The sequence below is a fragment of the Lissotriton vulgaris genome, chromosome 2_1 (genome assembly GCF_964263255.1).
Source record: "Lissotriton vulgaris chromosome 2_1, aLisVul1.2, whole genome shotgun sequence".
Classification (NCBI taxonomy): Eukaryota; Metazoa; Chordata; class Amphibia; order Caudata; family Salamandridae; genus Lissotriton; species Lissotriton vulgaris.
The window spans coordinates 806,291,571-806,312,789 of NC_141687.1; positions in this window are offsets into that span (position 1 = coordinate 806,291,571).

The following is a 21,219-nucleotide window of genomic DNA, read 5'->3' on the forward strand; positions in this document are numbered from 1 at the left end:
ATTCATAGAGAGGTTTAACCCTCTCTGCATAATTTAGAATGTAAGTTCTTCCAAAATTCAGGAAACCTAGTATTGATTGTAAGTTCTTCAGAGGTTTTGGTGCTTGGAGTACAGCGCACTTCTCTAAGAAGTTGTCTGCTAGGCTTTTGCCTTCACTTGATATTTCATATCCTAAAAACAGGACAGTTAGGTGGGCAATTTGTGACTTTTTAAAGTTGAATTTGTAACCCTCTGCTGGGAACCCAAGTATTATGGTGTTCACTCTTTTCAAGTGAGTATCCGGGTCATCATCTGTGAGATAGATTTCATCGACATAAGATAATGCCTCATCATCATACATTTGTAGTAACTCTGTTACCCTTGCTGAGAATAATCCTGGGCTATTCTTGAATCCCTGTGGGAGTCGACAGAAATTTTCCTGTGACCCCATTATTGAGAAAGCGGTTAAATACCTGCTTTCAGGTGCAATGTTTTGACAATAGAATCCATTAGAGATGTCTAATATTGTTTTGTATTTTTTGCGAACGATGTTATTCATTAGTGCTGCACTGTGTGAGTTTTGCACTGCAAATGTTTTGCAACATGAGTTAAGGTGTCTGTAGTCCAAGACTAGACGATATGAATCGTCTGGTTTGGAGACAGGAAACACAGGATTGTTTATTTGAGAGGTGCATGTTTCGATCACCCCTTGGTATTCAAGTTGATCTAAGATCTCCCTTACTTGTTTTTAGCTTCTTGCTTAATTGGGTACTGCCTTTGTGCAGTGGGTTGACATTTTAACTGGATTTTGTGAGGAGGGGAGTCCTCATCCCATCCTACATGTTTTTATATAATGCAGGAGCTTGGGCTACTGCCCATTTTCTTGTATATATGTATTTTCTATTAATTGGAATATGATTTGAGAAGGCAGGCATAATCATTTCTTCGCCATGAGGGCACTCCCTGACAAACTCTGGTGGCCAGTCTTTCTCAGCTAATAGGATGTCATAGCCTTTTGAAAGGTTATCCCAAAACAGACCCCTTACTTTCCTAGTCTTATCTCCCTCTATACGCAATGTTATTTCGTATATTTTATGAGGTTCGCTAATTGTGGTATCTGAAGTTTCCTCCTGAATGTATTAATTTGTGTCTACTGTCTCCAGATGATTCATCAGGATCTTGTGAGCTATTGTCACTTCTGCTGCGCTGTCTAGCATTGTCTGGGCCCACTCTCCGTTTTTCAGCTGTGTCCTCAGTATTTTCGGCATGTTTGATTATTTTAATACTCGCTACCTTCTTTCTTGGAAATTGTAATTTCTTACTTTGAGCAGTTTCCTTGTCTTTGGACTTGACGTGCTCTTCCCTGTGTTCTTACCGTCCTCTTCTTTCCGATTTCTGCGAGGAAGTCTGAAAAGATCGAGAGGGACGTGTATCAATATCTTGATATCTATCAGGCTTTTTCAAATTATCCCTATTTCTAAGGTTGTATCTTTTCTTAGAGGGCTCCCTCTGGGGAGACTTATGTCCTTGGTCCGGAGATCTTTCTCTCCGCCGAGGAGACCTTCCTCTGGACTGGAATCTTTTTTCTTTGGGAGTGGATTGCTTATTTCCATCCCAACTCTTTTTTGGAGTGTTTAGATTATTTTTAATAAATATCTTTTCAGGATTTTCAGTTAGTTGGGGCTTTACCGGTTTCCCACCCAAACAATCTCTACCTAGTTCTTCATAGGATTTTTCTATGATTCTGGCAAGTTCAATTGGTTGGTCTGTTATATCTGTTTCTTTCAATTTCTGGAGGTAAGTTATATCCTCCATTGCCAAATGAACTAACTCTCTATATGCCTTTGTTAATTCTTTTATTTTAACTAAGAGTTCTTCGCTTGACATTTTATCAATGTCTGGATGTGATGTGTAGCTGGCTAGAACCAGCCACGTTGCCTCTGGTCTACCTAGTGGACCGAGCCTGGTGATGTAATCATTATGTTTTAGGGCGCCTTTAAACCAGAGCAGGTGCTCTTGGTAATTTAGTGGGATTTCAACGTCCAAAAAAGGAGTGTATTCATCCGGAGGTTCCTCTATTTTGTAATAGTGGAATTTGTGTGTTACAGCGTTTGCTGCTGGAAAGTTTATCCATGAATAGAATACCTCTGTCTGCCGATATTCATGGGCCTCTACCACGAATATGACTGTACCACCTCATGATGTCAGTCCGTTTTCTATAAGTTTAAGAGTTATAGTCTTTCTTATGTTGACCGGAATGAGTATAGCATTCGGGTCAGTCTGTAGGAGACTCTTGTCGTCCTCTAGCGGTCGAGCTGCTATTCTAGCTGCCTCCCTCTTGTCTTCACTTTCCCCCATTTTACTGGCAGAAAGGTTTTTTTTGTTGCAGATCAAGTTTCAAGGAAACAAAGATTAGGTGCACAATATTTTGGAACACTGTATCCTTCAACGTTAACTAAACCAAAAACTATACATAGGAATCTCTTCCTACTACGTTCTGGCAGATTTTAACCTTTTACCCACTCTAGACGTCTTTTGGAGTATTTACGGGAAAAAGGGTCTGTGTGAAAAAGCACGACTGAGTTACTCTAACGTCTTGCGTTAGTTTTATCGCCTTACCAAACGTTGGGTGCCATGTAGTGTAGTTCCTATATTCCCAATAGGCTCTGCGCATTGGAATAATATATTCAGCAGTGTAGACGTAGGACTGAGGTCGACTAGGTCTCTACTGACTACATTAGACTTAAGGTTTGCCAGCTAGCTCAGAGGTCACTAGAAACGTTCTCGAATAAACGAGGAGGAGTTTAACCTCCCCGGATAGACAAGAAGGGATTAGCTTCTGACAACCATATAACATGACAACTTTGCTCCCTCAGAATAAGAGTGTATCTCTAGAGTCGTGTGAAAACAATAGACAGCTATTTCACTCAGTCAAATGTGCGTACTTAGTTTCACCAGAGTGCAGAGAAAAGAGAGACGGGCGTTTTCAATAAAAAGGTGTAATTTATTGAGCAGTCTTCTTTCTCATGCAAGAGAAATGAATTGCCATAATTGCAATACTTAATGTAAAGTAAAGTGCGTACAGTAACAAGAGTATTATGAAATAATACTGTAAAAGCATTAATATGGCTTCTTAGCCATAAGATACTTTAAATATATACATACATATATACATTGACTAACGTACTCAACTGGTACGTCTAACTACGCCTACCCCGGTGCACCTGACCTAAGCCTAATACGTGGGAAGGAGTAAGCAAGTAGCAGTTTAAGTTAAGTTGGTTTTGCCAAGAATCTGACTCAAGAATTCTCTTTAAGGGTTTAGTCAGCTCCGTACCTGGGTAATAGCATGCAGGAGGTCTGGTATCTCTCTTTCAGGACTCGATATCCCAGCAGCCCGCGAAGGCAGCTGAGAGCACCAGAGCTGGATTTCTCGGCTGGAGAAAAGACAGCATCTCTCTCAGTGCGTCAAAAAGGAGGGGCAGCGTTCGTGAGCTCTCACATCAGCTGGGCTCTCGGGCAAGTAGATAGCTGCTCGGCTCCTAAACCATCACTGTGTGTTTGCTTAAGGCAACGTTGGTATATTTATACCTGAAAGGTGCCGAGTTTGACATAAGGTTTGGACATAAGACGTCAATGAAGATGTCACTAAGAACTGACTGTTCCTTTAGTGTTCGCAGGAGTTCAATGACAAATCAAAACAAAAGCATATGGGGATTTCCCAGGTTGCTGGAGGTTTGGTGTGTCAAAAGAACTCTCTAGGAATCTAAGGAAGTAGCTTTGCCGTGCTTTGGACTGCAAGGGCTATTTACTAAATATGGATCTGATTCTTATGCCATTATAGGGATATTATTGATTATAGCTGTACAAGGGCATAAAATAGCAATATTGATTTAGGTTCCTAGATAAAAACACAATACCAAGTCTTCTGGGAACCTCCAGATGCAGGTGATGCAACCGGGCCCCCTTAGGCATGAAGTTGCAGCGCTACCACCACTCAAGTTTGGTTCAGCTCAGGGGCCTCACCCTCCACAGTGTCCCGCCAGCACGAAATCATCTGGCCTGTGATGCAGAGAGGAGCAGGCCCCTATTAGCTTTCTCCTCCATGCACCCTGATGCAGTGGCGGTGTGTGTTGTGCAATACAGACCTCCCCCTTCATTGTGCAGGAGCGCTCTACCAATCCTACCTCCAAGGGGCGCTGCCAGTCTTCTCTCACAGGTCAGCAAGTGTCTCCATTTTACCTGCCAGACTATGCCACCAGGTAAGGGCGATCGACTACACCTCACTGTCTACTGCCATGGTACATAGGCTCATCGTCAGGCCACAGCAACAGCGCAGCACCAGCGCCTCCCACTCCAGGTCTCAGACGCAAGCCCAGAGAGGCCTCTGGGCCCCTGGGACTGTCTGCACTTTCAGGCATCGGCCACCGTGATATCGCAAGGATGGAGCTATGAAAACTGCTGCATCACTCCTTTTTCGCAGTGATGCACCGCTTTTCATATATGAGGCCCTGCTTCTGCATTTCCTCTTCCCATGCGACTCTGGCTGGGCAACCTGTGCTGTACTTAGCCCTGGCTGCTCCATTCTGCATTTCATTATGTTTTTTTCTTCATTAGAGATGGATTTCTAGACTATGTTTGCCTCTAGAGGCTGAAAAGTGACGTTAGGCTGACTAACGTGATTTTTTTTGCCACTAATTGGCCTTTTGTCACTTTTCTATCGCTAATGTCAAATTTTTCATCACCTTGACACTAGTGTTAGCTGCAGTTGCCTCCCCGGCTAGCTGATACTATTGCCATGTAGTGATGTATTGTAAATACGCCGCTTACATGGTGATGAATTTCGGAGATAGTTAGTGGTAAAACAAACTGTTGCTGAGGCATGGATGTGATCCTGAGCTAAACATTGTATACATGCAAAATACCCATGCTTGCCCAAGTTGATAATTTTGGCATTGCAGAGCTCCAATAGGAGTACATATATACATTGCTAGATGTGAGATATACTACAGCTTGCAAAGAGATTCAGACTATGTGAATTTATTGAAGTGAACAAAGAGAAAATAAACATTGTGCAAAAACAAACAGGGAAACAGAAGTGAAAAAAGTCAGTCATGGTGAATGGAAGCATAGTTGTAGATGCCAAACTGTTCGAAATCCAATGTCCAAAATACTACCCGTTGGAAAGGTAAATGTGTCCAGAAATAGTCCACATAGTTAGTGTGTTACACACACTTGAGGAAATTAGGTGCAAGGTTTCTTGCTGGCGGTGGTGGAGGGCTTGCCATTCGCACTCCTGTATCCCCCTGCTTGGCAGTGCGGGGGGATTCACAGCTGCGGGACAGGTGTGTATTTGCAGGTGTGTTTCACTCTGGCAGGTCCTGCCTTCCTTTGACTGCCTGATGTTGTTCGAAAACACGAAGAGGTAGCTAGTGCTGTCAAAGCCTTGCACAGGTAGGTGTGAAAGGCCTGCAGCACCCCCCGTAAGACAGGCCATGTTGGTGTTCCGGGCCTGCATCTCATGGTGTATGTCCCTCAGAAGCTACTTCATCTCCCAAATTTCCATTAGAATGTGGCCCATCATGCCTTGGGAGTCCTAATAGGCTTCTGCGACTTGGTTGATGGTGGCCTCTGTGTGAGTGATCCCAATGGCCTCTAGCAGCTGGCCCACAGTAACCCTCCCATGGACCCTGCTCCTACAAGCCTGTGCCCTTGGCCCACGGTGCCCTCTCCCACTGGGTCCTGGCTCCTCACTATACGGGCTGGTGATTGTCATCTCAGGATCCAGGACTGGGGGCACATGATGGATGTAACTGTGCTAGGTACACAGGTTAGTGGTACTGAGGTTGGCTGAGGAGTTTGAGCTAGGATGGGAGATGTTGTTGTGAGCACACTTAGACCCATTTTAGCTGTCTGCCCAGATCTCCAGGAGTGTTGCCATCACTAAGGGCTTGATCCTGGGGTGGAGTGGAAGTCTCTTCAGTTGCCAGGCTCTGCCAGGTGTTCCACCACATCTACCTGTTGTGAAATTGAGAATTTTGTTATAGGTGGAAGTATAGTACCTACATGCAAATGCTTTGTGACTCAGTGGGTAGAAACCTAGGAAAAACAAAATAGGTAACATTTACTATAGTGATATATTTCAGTGGCATTTAACTTGTTAACAAACCATTTGCACACATTAAATACAAGTACTTGAATTAGGCAGCTCATTAGATGTCCTGAGATGTTGTACTTTGGATTAAGGAATAAACATGGCATCTCTCAAACATATAAGCTAATACAGTGGAGAGAAAGCTTGGACAAGCATGGGTATTTTGCATGTATACAATGTGTTGTATTTGACAATTCTAGACAACAGACGATCGCCCCAAGTTGGTTTTAATTTAGCATTAGTCATCATGTGGGCAGTGCAGAGTCAATAGGTCACCAGCCACTTTCACTCAGCTAAATTACCTTCCTCCTTAACAATATTTCGCTGACACACTTGGTTTTGTGTCACACTTACTATGAACATAGACTAGGCAGAATTGTCTCTGAGTTGAGAATTGTATGTAGATTGCTCAGGCCATGCAAACTGTAAATCAGTTGTGACATTTCAGACAAGTGAGACTGGACACAATCACAATTTCATCTTATTTTGAGTCACAGAAATAGGGCATTGTGGTTAATGTAGCAATTTCAATCACTACTTACTAACACTTGCAAAATGTTTAACTCCCTCAGACATGAACATCAGCTGTAATATGTCAAACAAGTGAGAATGGACACAATCACAATATCATCTTGTTTGGAGTTACAGAAACAAGGCCTCATAGTAGTTGTAGACATTTCAATCTCTAAGTACCAAATACTTGCAAAATGGTTAACTCTATGAGGTATGAACATCAGTTGAAATGTGCCAGACATGTGAGAATAGGCACAATCACAATTTCATCTGGTTTTTGAGTTACAGAAAAAGGGCCTCATAGTAGTTGTAGCCATTTCAATCTCTACTTACCAGCACTTGCACAATGGTTAACTTCATGAGCTATGAACATCAGTTGTAACAAGTCAGACAAGTAAGAATGGCACAATCACAATTTAATCTTGGTTGAGTTACAGAAACAGGGCTTCCTAGTTGTTGTAATCATTTCAATCTCTACTTACCAACACTTGCAAAATGGGTAACTCCATGAGACATGAACATCAGTTGTAATATATAAGACCAGTGAGAATTCGCACAATCACAATTTAATCTTGTTTTGAGTCACAGAAACAGGGTCTCAATGTAGTTGTAGTCATTTCAATCGCTACTTTCCAACACTTGCAAAATGGTTAGTGTAACATACCTGTTGCCAATAAGCAGTTGGCATGGATAATACATTACATTTTGGCAAACATATATCATGGGACCTGGAATGATATGTATATAGTGATGCACTAACAGACACCATTCCAACATATGGCATGTAATAGATGTGATTCAACAGTATATATAGATGTTGATTCATGTGATCTTATATGCAACAGTACACTTTAACACAGACAAACTAACATCTCTAATTCTTTGAGGATTGCATGTTAGTAAACTAGGTACACAACTCAATGGCAAAGGCTGAGTTGAGAGCAAACAGCACTTCGAGATTTTCTGACAGTTAGTGAGGTATTACTTACCAGACTCCACACCCCAGATATTCCTGTCAAGCCCTCAGAATTTAGGATGGTCAAAACTTTCTCCTGCCATAAGGGACTAGGCAGGAAGCCATGGCCCTGACGGCAATGGAATTCGTATTGCCAACATTGCAGTCTCCTGCGGCGAAAGCTGGACACACTCCATCGATGATGTCAGTGGTTCAGGCTGCAAGCATTGAAATAGGGCGGGCAAAAGACTGCCGACTAAGCCGTCTACTTGGCATTGCTGCTGCAGCTGTTTGGCAATAAGACTGCTGAAACTCTTAATCAGACACTAATGGCATCATTACGATGGTGGGTGAACAAAGTCCGCCCGCCACCGTAATGGCATGCGGGACCATCTGCCAGGGGTGTGGCGGTCCAGCACCTGCAATTAGGATACCACCGCAGCGGTGCCATCCCCCATTCTCAGCACTGTGGCGGGCAGTGCTAACAGCACAATGCTGGGAATGCCACTTTGTGCATGCAGATGTGGGGGGACCATAGGTACCCCCCAAGTGCAGCCACCCACCCCACAACCCCCTTGGGGCCCGCAATGGGCCCCTAAGTAAAGACAGCATGCCTTTCTATGTTGGAGTATCCGCCCGCCTGCCCGCCCGCCATCCAAATGGGGCCCTAAATTATTTTAACTAATTCTATACAACAGTTGTATTATTTACTGATTATGAATGCATAAGACATTTTTTTCACTTTAGGCTGCCATTTACTGTATAAATCTAAACTTCATAAGAATATTTGGCATTTAATTGAATATATTTAATTTAATTAAAGGTTTAATTGAAAATTAAGATATTGCTGTGGCATTTTTATTATTTTGTTATATATTTCAAATAGATATATGAAATTAATTTAAAATAATGTGTTAAACTAAACATACATACGTAGAAACGGTAAGGAGCTGGAGGCCTGCCTGGAGGAACAGCATGTACATCCCTCAGTGAGCATGAGGGGGTGTGGCTGGCAGTGGGGCCCTAAAACAAAGGAAAACATAACTGCACAACTTCAGAGGGACCCCGAACCATTCCTGATGTGGGGGGGGAAGACACTGGTTGGAGCGAGGACCTCACCTCAGCTGGGATATTAAAGGTGGAGGGTAGAGGCAACATAAATAAAAGCAAAACCATCTGCAAAACCGGAAGCCCCCCCACCCCCCCCCACTTGGGTACCGAGACTGTGTAGTGCCCCCACGGGTGAATGACATCAGCACCAGTGTACTCCTAAACAACCAGAGGCAGCACCTGCACTGGTATAATCAACACCCATGCAGTGAGTGCCACGGTAACAGGTGAAAGCTAATTGGGATTCCAGCAGAGGAGCGAGAGGGCTTCCACATGAGACACTTAGACCTAAGTCTCATCCCTTATGAGCAGGTGATTGTGGCCAGTAAAACGAATGGTGCAGCCAATTAATAGAGATGAGGCTCAATCAAACAGCACTGTGCAGGAGGGAGGATACGCGGACACCTGGATTGTAAACCACTAAACCTGCTGCAGGCTGCCACAAGGACGTAGGCAAATAAATACTGATTAATCTAGATCAGGCACACCCTGGACAAAACTAAGAATTGTGCCACAAAACACTATCTGTTTCTTTGGCGCGGCTTGCGGAGGTGCTCACTGTCTTGTCGATAGCGCAATGGTAAAAGCAGATAAAAAGCAACCCAAGCTTCATTTTGATTAAAAAAAACATTGGGACAAGCTTGGATGACCAGGACACCTCAGATGAGTCCACAGATGCTACAGCTACTGAACTGAGTGGGGATCTCAAACAAATTTTAACAACCATGCAGAATACCCTGACGAACATAGATGGCAAAATAGATGCCCTGACGTACAGAGTAGACCGCATGTCGGAACGCCTAGACAAACATTCCAAAAGAATAAATATGGCGGAGCGCAGACTATCGGAAGCAGAGGACGCACAGCAACAGATGGGAGTCAACCAAGGAAAAATGGAAAAAACCCTCGTAGCCCTCCAAGCAAAGACTGAGGACGTAGAAGCACGCTCGCGCCACAACAAGTCCCATTGAGGATCATGGGCGTGTGCGGAATCGACAAATACAGGGAAAATTGAGATATATGTAGAAAAATTGCTCACAGTTCTCATGGGCAGAGAGACATTCTCAGCCGTTTTTATAATACAGCAAGCAAACAGATCCCCGGCCCACCCACAACCGCTGGGCGCCAGACCACTGCCCATCATTTCGAAAGTACTAAACTACAGAGATCATGACGCAGTGTACACGAGGCCAGAGAAGTAGGGCATTTGAGACATGAGGTTATGCCCCAAGTTGAAAAAGCGAGGAAAAATTATCTGGGGGTGAAAAAAAAAGTCACAGGCTCAAAACATCCCATAAGCAATGCTTTACTCTGCTCGCCTCAGAATAACAGACGAGGGCAAGACCACAATCTTCAATGATCCCAAGGCGGTGTTAAAATAACTGCAGAAAAGAAGCTCCCAACAACCAAGAAGGAGGTCCGGATGAGCAAGATCAAGCCTCTGGTACTGACGAATAAGTCTGAATCTCGAACTGTGAGGACTAGAAATACTCATGGAAACGAGGAAGTACAGAAACAAAGAACTGGCAAATGCAGATAAGTGCTATTGAAATTATTGACTATGTTACTGTTTAAACCAAAACCGAAGATCAATTATGCATGATTATGTTAGGTTGTGATTCGCCTAGTGAATAATTTGCAGTTTGATGTTATATATTCTGTAGAATAGACGCAAATATCTATTCTGACAAATGCCCCCTTGTGTGTCTCTACACTGGGTTTTTCGGCTGGCAGCTACCATTCACATGTGTGCACCACACCATGTTATTGTTTCTTTTGGGGGGGTTGAGTGAACGGGGCAAGCATTTGGGACATGTCTCCCCTGTAATTGGGACAGCAGTGTCGGTGGGGGGAGGGCAGTGCAGAAAGTTTGAAAATACGGTCGAAAACGCAGTTGCAGAGACCACTTGCAGTACCTGAGTTGGGACCACATGGCAATACAGTTGTTCACACAGACACCACGACACACAGCCTTTATTATGACACAATGGAAACACTTATGACCTGGAATGGAAGGTGCTTAAAACCCGCAAAAAATTAGGAAAGTCCATGCCTATCTTGACAGGCATAAAGTGAATGTGGCCTGTATTCAAGAAACTCACCTCATTCAATCCTCTGACAGAGCGGGCTTATACTGGGCGTCGTTCCGTATAGCTTCCTCCTACTCCACGTACGCTAGGGGAGTGTCAACCATAATTTAGTGCCGTGTCCCATTCACACCACTTAATACCATTACCGATGACCTGGGGCGCTAAGCCATACTTCAAGGTCATTTTGAAGGGACGGTTTTGACCTTTGTAAACACATACGGCCCTAACACTTATGACCCGACATTTTTTGTGGCAATCTGGGCCAAATTAGGGACACTGATGCCAGCAGCAATCATATGGAAAGGAGACTTCAATACATGCCTGGACCCCACAGTAGACAGATCCACTTGTAATGATAAATATGGCAAACAGGCCACAAAAATACTTAAAGAAGGTATGGAGGAGTGGGAGATGGTAGACATATGGTGCATGCGACACCCAGGGCGCAAAGAGGGAACCTACATGTCCACAACCCACAATTCATGGTCTAGAATAGACTACTGGATAGCAACCTGTAAAGATAGCACATTGACGGTATCTATTGAACACATGCCCAAAACGCTATCTGATCATGCACCGGTTCGCCTAGAACTCCCACTCCCCACACACACCCCTAGACAGTTTACATGGTGCCTTAACCCGACTGCGATGCTGGACCAAGTGTTTAGGACAGAGCTACAGCAGGCCATCTCTGACTACTTTGAGCACAATGTAGAAACTGTGGATAGTGCTCGAACACTGTGGGTGGCTACAATCAGAGGATTTTGCATAAGCAAACACACCGGTGTACTGAAGGATATCCAGCAACTGCTCTTAAACAGCTAGAAGCAGAATATGCTCAAACTCTGAGACCCGCGCTCTTAGAAGAAATTAGAAGCAAATTGAACACATACCATGAATTGCGGATAGTGAGGTGAAATATATATCACGTAGATACACGGCGCGAAACTATGGCGAGGGCGGTAGACCAGGCAGCGCACTATACAGAAGAATACGCCCTGCACACATTGCATCCCACATAACGCAACTTTCGGATACTCAAAATGGGGTGAAATATGACACTCCATCCATTATCGGGTGTTTCTCGGAATACTACACAAGATTATACTCCACTACGATGACTACGTCTACAGCAGAGATAGATAAATACTCGGATGATATTGCTCTGGCCTGGCTCTCTGATGGCCACCAAGAGTATTTTAGCCATCCCATAACCAAAGATGAGCTAAAAGAGGCAATAAGTGCACTCTCTAATTATAAAGCCTCTGGAATGTACGGAATACCCGGGAATTCTACAAAGAATATAACGATCTACTATTACCCCAGTTAGCAGCAATGTATACTGAAGCATATGAGGAAGGTCAATTACCTCCCTCACTGTGGGAGGCACTAATAATTACACTTCTTAAGCCTGATAAAGACTCTACCAGATGTGATTCCTACCGTCCACTATCATTAATAAACATAGATGCCAAAATACTTGCAAAACTTATCACACTAAGGATACAACCCCTACTGCAAAAACTGGTCCTACCAGACCAATCAGGCTTTATTTCCACGAGATCAATAACCCATAACTCACGGACCATTTTTGAAATGTTCCATCACATGGACCCAGAATTGCAGGCAGTTGCAGCCCTACTGGACACAGCAAAGGCCTTTGATTCTGTGAAATGGCCCTTCATGTTCTCTGTACTACACAGAATGGGGTTCCTGTACCTTTCCTTCTCTGGATAATGTTACTATACACAGAACAGTGCGTGCAACTAAGGGTAAATGGCATTACATCTGACCTTATCCACGTACATTGAGGGAAGAGACAAGAATGTCCGCTCTCACCTCTACTCTTCAGTTTAGCATTGGAACCATTAGCATGCAAAATGAGGCAAACACATGCTGATGCATCTTTGCAGTTTTAACTCTGACCGGTTAGCATATCCCTGTATGCAGACGACATGGTCATATACACACGACACCCAGCGGAAAGCCTAAACAAATTATTCAGAGAACATATTTGCTTTAAACACCACCCAGGGCTAAGTATCAATTGGACTAAATGTATGGTGATTCCATTGACTCCTTCTACACTACAACCACAGTTAGAATATCCCTTGCTATGGCACACAGATCCGATGAAGTACTTGGTAGTAATTCGTGACAATTACGGTAGAGCCCTTACGAAATTAGAAGGTCAAATATACAGGTGGAATAGGCTCCCATGTTTGCTTGCTGACCGAATACCAATACAGAAAATGGGGGTGCTCCCACGGCTTCTCTATCTATTTATAAATATACCAGTGCGGCTCACACAAAAGTTCTTTACACAACTACACACACATATGACCAAGCTTACATGGGCGGTAAAACAGACGCGAGTAGGATGGAAGGAACTGACTAGGACATATGCACAGGGAGGATTCGAAGTGCCGGATTTACAACGTTACTATTACAGCGCCCAGGCACAACATGCATATTATTGGATACACCCCATGCCCATACACCTCATATAGTGGTCAAATATGAGAGCGGGCATCCGACCCCTCTAGTTGCATATATAATACTGCCAAAAGAAAATACCCGAGAGCAGTAATCAACCCAGTCTGCTGTACATCATTGGTGTGGCATATCCTGGCAAAGCGTGCGCACAGACTACCAACATATGCTCCAGCACTGCTCCTGCGTTATCACCAGGGAATAACTGTCATGCAAGAAAAAAACATGCTAAAACTACTAGAGGAAATGGGCCTACGTGCTATAGGAAACATATTCCGTGCTGGTCAATTCATTTCACAAAATGACACCTCACTAGTAACCCACTGCACACCGTTAGAGATATTTGCATATGTTAGATTGTGAGCTGCCGTAAAGGACCTTTACCTACATTCTCCAGTGAGCCACTGATGCATACTGCACTCCAAATACTCTTAACGGCACCCACACATCAACAAATAGTAACAAACCAATATAACACAGCCCAGCGCAAACAATACAGAGAACATGAACAGGCTCTACAGAGATGGGAAGATGCATTAGGCAGCCCAATCGCCAAGGACGACTGGGGGTATAGCTGTGCCCTCACGCAAATGCTTACGCAAATTGCAACTTATGCATTATACATTTTAAATTCCTACAACAAGTATATTATTTGCCAATTCCACTATATAAATTTGGTCTTCGGGAAAACGAAAAATACACAAGATGCAGCGCCCAACAAGCAGATTTTTTACGTCTGGCCTGGGCGTGTACACAGCTTCACTCCTACGGGCTAATGGTCACTAAAACTCTCACGGCAAATCTAGCTGAGCAGATTCATAATTTACCCCAAGTCTGTTTACTGGGGATCTACAAAATTAGACAAGTCCGAAGGCACACATTTCTAGCTGTGACATTATTACTAGCTAAGAGAAGAATAGCTTTGAAGTGGGGGAGCAAACAGGTACCACAAAGTAAACAGTGGATCACAGACTTGATATATTGTAAGGAACGCTCAGAAACTTACGCGGAGGAAATTCCAGAGACCTCCCGACCCAGAGATTTTTGGGATCCCCTTGTGCAATACTTAAGATCTAAGGAAACTGACGAATAAACACACAACACTGTATACATGGGGAGATCACTATATTGCTTTTTGGGGATTAGGTTGAGAACACTGTATACTATTATTTCTAAATGCAAACCTAAACGCCAAACTACGAGCTCATATTAGTGCTGTAACTAATAAGCCTGAAATTGTTATGAACATGCTATGACAATTGTAACTTGTGATCTGTATACTATGTTATGGACTTCTAAACAATCACATGTAGAGCAACTGTATGAGAAATGTGGAAACTGTATACTGTGACTAAATTAAAAAAAAAAAAAAGAGGGCGGTGCAGACCGCTGCCCTCTAGGGCTGGCTCCTGCTATACCCCGGGAGTCCATCCCTGGGACATAGTTGTTTTCTTTTGCTTAGAGATAGCTGTGACAGCTCCCGCCAAGCTTAAGCAAACACTTCAGTTCCAGGGGGCGGAAGGAGTGAAAGTGCTCCCGCCCGCTGGAAGAGGAAGTTTTATCTTTTTCCTTGTCTGCAGACTTGTGGGCATAGAAAGAGAAGAAAAAGATTGCTCTCACACGCATGGAGCTGCATTTCCAGCAGCTCCCTTCGTGCAAGAGCAATGCCGGCTCCCGCAGGAGGCAGGGAGGTGGCTAGGACAGTAGCGGCCTTGACTAGACCCTTTCTCTCGGAGTTTCCATCTCTCTCTGACTCCGTTTCCCAGGATTTCATGATCAAGCTCAAGTCTGGCTCACCCTCTGACCCTTGCCCTGCTAAATTTCTGGCTAGGGTAGCGGAGGTTCTGAACCCGCTGATCAATCCCATCCTTAACCTGTCACTGACTAGTGGTGTGATCCCTGCGGTTTGGAAACAGGCGATGGTTGTCCCACTCCTTAAAAAGTCGGGCCTTGACCCCGAGCTCCATGCCAATTATAGGCCGATCTCCCTCCTGCCTGCTCTCGCAAAGATAGTAGAAAAGCATGTGCATATTGTGCTTTCTACTTTCCTTGAAACCCATAGCTTGCTGCACTCCACCCAGTCTGGCTTTCGATCCAACCTAAGTACCGAGACGGCACTTTTGGAGGTCAATGAGGCCATCAAGGTAGTGCTGGATGCAGGAGAAAGGGCCATGTTGGTAATGTTAGACCTGTCGGCGGCTTTCGACACCGTCCCCCATGAGGCTCTCCTCAGCAGACTCCATGAGATCGGTCTGAGAGGGACTGTGTTGAGCTGGTTTCGATCTTATTTAGCCGGTCATCGGCAGGTGGTCTGGGCCCCCCCATACTCAGCCGAAGTACCGCCTCTGGAGGTCGGAGTCCCGCAGGGCTCGGTGCTGAGCCCGATTCTCTTTAATATCTTTATGACCCCTTTGGCGGTGCTGGCAGAGTCCTTTGGGGCTCAGATCATGTCATACGCCAATGACACCCAGCTCCTTTTCACCTGTGGGAAGGGGGCTGAGTTTGACGGAGAGAGCATCCATGGGTGTCTTGGGGCTGTTTTCGAATGGTTTCAGCGAAACAGCCTCAAGTGCAACCCAGATAAATCAGAGGTGCTTTTCTTCGGGTGTCAGGCTGACCCGAGCTGGCAGGATTGGTGGCCGGTTAACATGTTCCCTCCTGCGTCTTCCTCTCTGGTTGCAAAAAACTTGGGGGTCAAAATTGACAACAGCTTGTCACTTAAGTCCCAGATCCTTGGACTGACTGGCACTTGCTATGGCCTCCTTAAAATGCTACGTAAGTTCCTTCCCCTGCTCCCGCTAGCGCATAGGAAGACTACGGTCCAGGCTCTTATTTGTTCTAGGCTGGACTATTCGAATGTCTTATATTTGGGTCTTCCCCGAATACCTACTTCAAAGACTCCAGGTGGTCCAAAACTCGGCGGCACTGGCGATTTTTGGCCTACCTCGCTGAGCGAGAGCCTCGGATCTCTTACACTCCCTACACTGGCTGCCTATTCGGAAGCGGATTGTTTTTAAAACACTTACGCTGGCGCATAAGCACTCCATGCGGTGGGAGCTGAATATATTCAGAAACGTCTTGCTTTCTACAAACCAACTAGATCCCTAAGATCGGAATCTCTCGGCCTTGCCATTGTCCCTGCTGTTAGGAAAGCAAGGGTGGGGGGACGTTCCTTTAAACGCTTGGCGCCCCAGCTATAGAATACCCTACCTCTGTCACTCCGCTGTACTTCAAACCTGCTGGCCTTCAGAAAGGGTCTGAAGACGTGGCTCTATGGACAGTAATTTGCTTGCCCTTTTTTCCCCTTTTTGCCTGCCCTCTGTAGTCTGTTGTGGGTTAGAAAGCGCCGGGACACTCCTCGGAGTAGCCGAGCGCTATACAAGACACCCATAGCATTAACATTAACATTAACATTGAGTCTTCCTCTGCAGTCCCGGTAGAAAAGAGCAGAACAAAGCAAAATAGAGGTCAGAAATGAGCAGAAAGAGGCAGAATAAAGATAAGAAAGGAGCAGAAAGAGGCTGAATACATGTCAGCAATGAGCAGAAAGAGGCAAGAGAAAGGCAAGAAATGTGCAAGAAAGAGGCAGAATAAAGGTTAGAAACGTGCAGAAAGAGGCAGAATAAATGTCAGCAATAAGCTGAAAGAGGAAAATGAAGGTGAGAAAGGAGCAGAGCGAGGCAGAATAGAGGTGAGAATGGAGCAGAAAGAGGCAGAATAAAGCTTAGAAATGAGCAGAAAGAGGCAGAATAAAGGTCAGAAACAAGCAGAAAGAGGCAAAATATAGATGAGAAACGAGCAGAAAGAGGCAGAATAAAGGTCTGAACCTAGCAGAAAGTGCCAAAATAGAAGTCAGAAACGAGCAGCAAAAGGCAAAATAAAGGTGAGAAACAGGCAGAAAGAGGCAGAATAGAGGTGAGATGAGCAGAAAGAGGCAGAATAAAGGTCATCAATTAGCAGAAAGAGGCAGAATAAAGGTCAGAAACAAGTAGAAAGAGGCAAAATAGCAGGCAGAATAATCAGAAGGAGCCAAAATAGAGGTGAGAAACGATCAGCAAGAGGTAAAATAGAGGTCAGAAATGAGTAGCAAGAGGCAGAATAAAGTTCAGGAGCAGGCAGAAAGAGGCAGAATAAAGGTCAGAAATGAGCAGAAACAGGCAAAATAGACGTCAATACCCAGCATCAAGAGGCAAAATAGAGGTCAGAAACAAGCAACAAGAGGCAGAATAAAGGTCAAGAGAGAGCTGAAAGAGGCAAAATACCAGGCAGAAAGAGTATATTGGTAACAGTGTTCTTAACAATTTTTTTTTTATTTATTTAGAAAAAATATTAGAATAGTAAATGTAAGTATGTGACCATTTTAGTGTCAAAAACTTCCCCAAAATGGTTTAGATTGTAGTGGGAATAGTAAATGTCACCCCTTTAGTGTCCAAAACCTTCCCCCAAATGGTTTATATTGGTGTGGGAATAGTAAATGTGACCCTTTAGTGTCCAAAATCTTTCCCAACATGGTTCACAATGGAGTGGGAATAGTAAGGGGCTCATTATGATGTCAGTCAGTCTGACACCGATGGCTCTTCTGCTGCGGGAGGTTTTTGCCTCGACTTGTTTTTAAATGGATGTATAAATGTGTACTCTGCTTACAGGTTGACAGAGTGCAACTGAGATCAGAGACGTGGATGCACACACGTCTTCTGAATTGGTGGCTGCTGGAATGTCAGAGGGTGGCAACCACCAGGCATTCTATAATGTCCAATTAGCAGTTACAAAAGAAGTGAACGGCTGTTTTCAGAGCAATTACTGATGAGTGTCACTCTGGGTATGTCTTTGTGTATTTTGTATGTGTCTGTGTTCTACAGGTATTAAGCTGTGAAGTCACAGAGTGGCGTGGACTGACCCCTAACCCTGAAGAAGTTGCTGATAAAGAGTAATAGACAATGAAACATGTTGACTTCATATATGTTGAAACAAAGCTCGACAGTAGTTCTTTGTTTTTAATGTGAGCAGACACCCAGCAATGAATAAAGTTGACTATAGTGCTAAGAGGTACCTAGCTCGTTTTTAGAGGGCTAGAACAGTGTATGTATGGATTGTAGCTCAGGGGTCAGGTTTTGATAGGTAGTTGTAGATTGTTTCACTATTCAGTTGAACACATTACCTGCACATTTATTTTTTAGTGGGAAGGCGCCGATGATGATAAGTGGAACCCAATGTTAAGTACCTGTCAGCAGTTCCCTGGTGGCCTTCTCCGTGAGGTCCCTTCCCACTTTCACACACTTTTTTCCCAACACTTTCTTAGTTGAGAGGGTGGTTGGAATGGGTGTTGGAGACACAGACAACATTTTAGGAAGGAGACAGGAACACCCTGTTAGTACTGCAGAGGCGTTGCATGCTATAAGTATCCTCACCAGGAAGGGAGGCAGGTGATGTTTGAGATATCCTATCAAATATAGAGCAGGTTTGTTTGATAAATAGATGTGAGTGGAGGGTAACCTGCGTCTTTTCCCTCTGAGCTCCTGTTTGCAATGACTATTTAATTTATACATTATATTTTTTAACATAAGTTTACAAACATGTTTATAAACATTTATACATTAACACCTTAGCAGCTATGGAACGTCCAGCTCCAGTGCTGAACGTTCCATTGCGCAGGTGCAGTTGGAACGTCCAACGGCCGACGGCAGCACTCCCGAGGTAGTGGTGCCGTCGGCCGTTGGAATAGGCGCAGCACTTAAGGTGTTAAATTCCCATTGTTTTCTATGGAGAGATAGTATTTTGTCTAGTTTCATTTAGAGGCCATTTTTGTTTACCGCTGGCTTCCATTTTGTAGTGTATTTGTCTCATTTTATTCCATATTCCATTGTCCTGGAAGTGAGTTGAGGAAAGTTGCCTCTGTCTGTTGGAACAGGCAAGACCCTTTCCATGTTTTTTTAAATTTATTTTTTTAGGATTTTGAGAGTGAGGCCCTGTAGGTACTAACACATTGCAGTTATAGTCTGGCTTTGTTTTTTTTGGTAGATTTAGTCATACTTTTTGTAGTTTTATTCATTAGTGTTTTGGTCTAGGTTTACGTAGAGTTTGCTAGTTATCATGTCGGTATATTTTATATTATGTTATGTGCTTTATGTTGATTATGTGTAATGTATCAGCTACGTTTGAAGTTACTATTTTTTTGTGGGTGGGTACTGTGTTTTACTTTACAGGTTTACAATTACTAAGGTGTAATATTGATGTTTGCATTTTGCTTTTTATCGATTTTTAAAGAAATCAGTTTTGATTTCTAGTAAACCAAGCTGGATTTCTTTTTCTTGTGGTTTTCAGGATTGTTTTTTTTTTTAAATGGTTTGAGATTTTATGACAGTTTTTAAAGACTTTGGATTGCTTTGATTTGATCTCTATTGAAATAATTTCATTTTTATATTTTTCGGGGAGCTTTAGAATTTATTTTTCCATTTTTGGTTGATAATACTTTTGAGGATATGGATACAGAAGAGGATCTGCAGCTACAAAACAGTAAGTTATATTTAAATTCTTTGTTCAAGATGGGTAAAATGATATGTTATGAATGATGTGAAGTTTCTGTAACTTGGGGGCCGATTCCGATTCTGTAAAATCCCCTACGAATAGTTGTACAGAGCGTATTTAAAAAAAAAAGAAACTTTTATTGGCACGAACTTCAGAGACACAGCTCTAGGCATAAAACCCCAGGGGCCGGCCGCATTATGCATATTTAAACTCAGCATCAGACATGTGTAGACACAGCCCATCAGCCGACAACCCAGGGGTCCGGCGGCGTATCCCTCGAGGGGTCAGATAAATCAGCCAGCTATCCATTCTGACAAAGCACGTTGCAGTTATCCTGCATGGTTTCAGTCCGTTCACCAACAGCTCGTCCCCTCTCTCCCTCCCCTCAACTCTGAAGCTCAGATCAAAGCTAGGTCAGTTTGTGTCTCATCTTACAAACAAAAACAACAATCTGATTTGATTTGATTTGATTTGATTTAGACTTGTAGAGCGCATGGCTGCCCTAGAGCGTCCCAGCGCTAATCCTAATCTGAACCAGGTGAACTCAAGCGAAAGCAAGATTAGAGGGTGGTAGGGAACAAAAAGGTTTTAAGTGCTCTTCTGAATTTCAGATGATCCGGTTCCATTCGGAGTTCTCTAGGGAGAGCATTCCATTTGTTTGACACGTTCAGTGAGAACCGTCGGCCTCCTGTTCTCGCTTTCCTCACTCGTGGGACAATGGCAAGATTTTCTCCATCCGAGCGAAGGGCCCTGGACGACTTGTAAGGTCGGATCAATCCTCTCAGGGCTGGAGGGCCTTTGCCTTGCAGGGTCTTGTGTGCAATACAGAGGGATTTGAAAGAGACCCGCTCTTGGATGGGGAGCCAGTGCAGGGCTTTCAGCAATGGTTTGGCTGAGGCCCTTCTCGGCGCCCCCATCAGCAGCCTAGCTGCGGCATTCTGAGCTCGCTGAAGAGTCTTGATGGTAGCAAGGGGGGCTGCGAGGAAAAGGGAGTTACCGTAATCCAGTTTGGACAGAATCAAACCCTGGATTAACAGCTTTCTAGATTGAAAGGGAAGGAGAGGAAGTACCTTCCGGGCTGCCCGAAGCAGGCCGAAGCAGCCTCCAACCACTTTCTGCGCATGGGTCTTGAATGTAAGTTGGGGTTCGAACCAAATCCCTAGGCTTTTTATTTGCTGCTTAGGGGGTGGAAGATCTCCCATACAAGCAGGCCACATCTCTGGGGGCAGAGAGGTAAATCCAAGTGAGGACTCCCCCCCCACCTTCCCCGCCCTCATTGCTTAACAGTTTGTGCTAAGGGTGTAAGTGTCATAAAGAGGCCGTGTCCAGTGTCACATCCACGCTTTCTTTAAATGCATGCAAGAGCAACGCCAGCGCCACATCAGAGCCGACCAGGCAAG